This window comes from Bombus fervidus, unplaced genomic scaffold (assembly GCF_041682495.2).
Source record: "Bombus fervidus isolate BK054 unplaced genomic scaffold, iyBomFerv1 scaffold0095, whole genome shotgun sequence".
Lineage (NCBI taxonomy): Eukaryota > Metazoa > Arthropoda > Insecta > Hymenoptera > Apidae > Bombus > Bombus fervidus.
Window position 1 is genome coordinate 30,001 of NW_027212657.1, and position 5,000 is coordinate 35,000.

The following is a 5,000-nucleotide window of genomic DNA, read 5'->3' on the forward strand; positions in this document are numbered from 1 at the left end:
AATCCAGTTGTATTTAATAGAGATATAACCGTTTCTGCAAAAATATTTATACCTTATAACGCTTTTTAACGAAATAACTCGAAATAAGCTTTTCGGACTTTTCCGCCGGCCGAAATTTTTCTAAGTCCCAACGTACCGTCGGACTTAGTCTCTGAAACGCTCGACCACTTTGTTCCAATAAAGTACCCTTATAAAACGTCCTATCGTCGAGATATTTTAACGCACCGCTTATTTTAATATTTTAAACGAGTTTTTATCGAAAAATTTAATTTTTTTTTTTTTTTTCAAAATCGCATCAGTAAACCACCTCTTTTAACGAATACGGACAAAAACCACGTTCTTAATCGATTAGAACACGTTGAAACAACGAGAAATATGCAAAAAAATATATACCTTGCAACGTTAATTAACGAAATAATTAAACAAATATCGCAGTCGTGTCAGTTCGTCGAACACAAATTTTTTAAAAAATTCGAAAAAACGTTTAATCCAGTTGTATTTAATAGAGATATAACCGTTTCCGCAAAAATATTTATACCTTATAACGCTTTTTAACGAAATAACTCGAAATAAGTATTTCGGACTTTTCCGCCGGCCGAAATTTTTCTAAGTCCCAACGTACCGGTCCAGAATGAGACAAAGTTCCAAAGGCCCGGTCGTATCCGTCCGTTTTTTTTTAACCTTCCACGGACGAAATAAACGTTTAATCCCGACGTAAAATACAATAATATAGCGATTTATATAAAAATATTCATACCTCATAACGCTTTTTAACGAAATAACTCGAAAAAACTTTTCGGTCCGAAATTTTTCTAAGTCCCTACGTACCGCTCGAGAATGCGACTAAGTTCCAACGTCCCGGGCGCGATCATACTTTTTTTATATAACTTTTCAGCGACGAAATAAATGCTTAATCCCGATGTAAAACGTCATTTTAAAGCGATTTATGCAAGAATATTCGCACCTTATAACGCTTTTAAGCGAAATAATTCAAAAAAACCTTTCGAATAAAAAATTTTTTTTTAACGTTTTCGGGACCAAATAAACGTTTAATCCCGACGTAAAATATAATAATACAACGATTTATATAAAAATATTAATACCTCATAACGCTTTTTAACGAAATAACTCGAAAAAACTTTTCGGTCGAAAATTTTTCTAAGTCCCTACGTACCGGTGGAGAGTATGACCAAGTCCGACGGGCCGAGTCGCGTCGGTCCACTATTTTTTTTTAACGTTTTCGGGACCAAATAAACGTTTAATCCCGACGTAAAATATAATAATATAGCGATTTATATAAAAATATTCGTACCTTATAACGCTTTTTAACGAAATAACTCGAAAAAACTTTTCGGTCGAAAATTTTTCTAAGTCCCTACGTACCGGTGGAGAGTATGACCAAGTCCGACGGGCCGAGTCGCGTCGGTCCACTATTTTTCTTTAACGTTTTCGGGACCAAATAAACGTTTAATCCCGACGTAAAATATAATAATATAGCGATTTATATAAAAATATTCGTACCTTATAACGCTTTTTAACGAAATAACTCGAAAAAACTTTTCGGTCGAAAATTTTTCTAAGTCCCTACGTACCGGTGGAGAGTATGACCAAGTCCGACGGGCCGAGTCGCGTCGGTCCACTATTTTTTTTTAACGTTTTCGGGACCAAATAAACGTTTAATCCCGACGTAAAATATAATAATATAGCGATTTATATAAAAATATTCATACCTTATAACACTTTTAAGCGAAATAACTCGAAAAAACTTTTCGGTCGAAAATTTTTCTAAGTCCCTACGTACCGGTGGAGAGTATGACCAAGTCCGACGGGCCGAGTCGCGTCGGTCCACTATTTTTTTTTAACGTTTTCGGGACCAAATAAACGTTTAATCCCGACGTAAAATATAATAATATAGCGATTTATATAAAAATATTCATACCTTATAACACTTTTAAGCGAAATAACTCGAAAAAACTTTTCGGTCGAAAATTTTTCTAAGTCCCTACGTACCGGTGGAGAGTATGACCAAGTCCGACGGGCCGAGTCGCGTCGGTCCACTATTTTTCTTTAACGTTTTCGGGACCAAATAAACGTTTAATCCCGACGTAAAATATAATAATATAGCGATTTATATAAAAATATTCATACCTTATAACACTTTTAAGCGAAATAACTCGAAAAAACTTTTCGGTCGAAAATTTTTCTAAGTCCCTACGTACCGGTGGAGAGTATGACAAAGTCCGACGGGCCGAGTCGCGTCGGTCCACTATTTTTTTTTAACGTTTTCGGGACCAAATAAACGTTTAATCCCGACGTAAAACTTAATAACATTCCCATTTATATAAAAATATTCGTACCTCATAACGCTTTTTAACGAAATAACTCGAAAAAACTTTTCGGTCCGAAATTTTTCTAAGTCCCTACGTACCGCTCGAGAATGCGACTAAGTTCCAACGTCCCGGGCGCGATCGTACTTTTTTTATATAACTTTCCAGCGACGAAATAAACGCTTAATCCCGATGTAAAACGTCATTTTAAAGCGATTTATGCACAAATATTAGCACCTTGTAACGCTTTTAAGCGAAAAAATTCGAAAAAACGGTTCGATTAAAAAATTTTTTTTAAAGTTCTCGGGACGAAATAAACGCTTAATCCCGACGTAGAAATACATAATATTCCCATTTATATAAAAATATTCATACCTCGTAACGCTTTTAAGCGAGATAACTCGAAATAACTTTTCGGTCCGAAATTTTTCTAAGTCCCTACGTACCGGCCGGGGGATCGACGAAGTGCCAACCTCCCGGTCATGTCGGTCCGGAGGGGGCAATTTTTTAAAAAAATAAAACGAAATCGTTACGTTCGACTAGAATTCGTCGAACCATAACGATTTCTATAAAAATATTCATACCTCGTAACGCTTTTAAGCGAAATAACTCGAAATAACGTTTCGGTCCGAAATTTTTCTAAGTCCCAACGTACCGCTCGAGAATGCGACTAAGTTCCAACGTCTCGGGCGCGATCGTAAATTTTTTACGGCACCTTTCGGGGACGAAATAAACGCTTAATCCCGATGTAAAACGTCATTTTAAAGCGATTTATGCAAGAATATTCGCACCTTATAACGCTTTTAAGCGAAAAAATTCGAAAAAACGGTTCGATTAAAAATTTTTTTTTAACGTTGTCGGGACGAAATAAACGCTTAATCCCGACGTAGAAATACGTAATATTGCTATTTATGTAAAAATATATACGCATCATAACGCTTTTAAGCGAGATAACTCGAAATAACTTTTCGGTCCGGAATTTTTCTAAGTCCCTACGTCCCGGCCGGGGGATCGACGAAGTGCCAACCGCCCGGTCATGTCGGTCCGGAGGGGGCAATTTTTTAAAAAAATAAAACGAAATCGTTACGTTCGACTAGAATTCGTCGAACCATAACGATTTCTATAAAAATATTCATACCTCGTAACGCTTTTTAACGAAATAACTCGAAAAAACTTTTCGGTCCGAAATTTTTCTAAGTCCCAACGTACCGGTCGAGAATGCGACTAAGTTCCAACGTCCCGGGCGCGATCATACTTTTTTTATATAACTTTCCAGCGACGAAATAAACGCTTAATCCCGACGTAAAACGTCATTCTAAAGCGATTTATGCAAGAATATTCGTACCTTGTAACGCTTTTAAGCGAAAAAATTCGAAAAAACGGTTCGATTAAAAAATTTTTTTTAAAGTTCTCGGGACGAAATAAACGCTTAATCCCGACGTAGAAATACATAATATTGCCATTTATATAAAAATATTCATACCTCGTAACGCTTTTTAGCGAGATAACTCGAAATAACTTTTTGGACCGGAATTTTTCTAAGTCCCTACGTACCGGCCGGGGGATCGACGAAGTGCCAACCGCCCGGTCATGTCGGTCCGGAGGGGGCAATTTTTTAAAAAAATAAAACGAAATCGTTACAGTCGACTAGAATTCGTCGAACCATAACGATTTCTATAAAAATATTCATACCTTATAACGCTTTTAAGCGAAATAACTCGAAATAACTTTTCGGTCGAAAATTTTTCTAAGTCCCTACGTACCGGTCGAGAATGCGACTAAGTTCCAACGTCCCGGGCGCGATCATACTTTTTTTATATAACTTTCCAGCGACGAAATAAACGCTTAATCCCGATGTAAAACGTCATCTAAAGCGATTTATGCACAAATATTAGCACCTTGTAACGCTTTTAAGCGAAAAAATTCGAAAAAACGGTTCGATTAAAAATTTTTTTTAACGTTCTCGGGACGAAATAAACGCTTAATCCCGACGTAGGAATACATGATATTCCCATTTATGTAAAAATATATACGCATCACAACGCTTTTAAGCGAAATAACTGGAAATAACCGTTCGGTACGAAAATTTTCAAAGTCAGACGGGCTCTCGAGCGTTGCTCGCTCGCTGCGCTCGCTCGAAAAAAAAAACTAGCCCAACCCAAAACCAATCCCTTTTTCGCGTTCGTTCCTCGATTTCTCTTGAAATCGGAGAAACTCGCGGGATCGGTTTTGGGTTGGGCTAGTATAAGTTCGAGCGAGCGCAGCGAGCGAGCAACGATCGCGACCGTTACTTCGTACGTCCACGGTATATTTTCGTTACGTTAATTTTTCGTTACTTTCGTCTCGTTTCTTGGATCGATCGAGAGCGGTTTGGTCGATGGTGAAAGAAGGAAAAAACGAGAGAACGAAAAGTAAAAGAGGAGCGAGCGCGCGTCTCGCCTTGCGAATTACGTCGTCGTATTTTCGTACGTACGTACGTACCTTAAGAATATCGTACGTACCCCGGCGCTGACCCGCGATGCGGGGGGTTGGGGGGGGGGGGAGTGGCGCCCGGGCACGCCCTCGAGACGTTATCTCTATTGGATTTAAAGGAAAAAAAAAATCGCTACGTACGACCATCGTTCGCATCGACGGCCGTACGTAGCGAAATTGTGTTTGGAATTAAATTGTCGA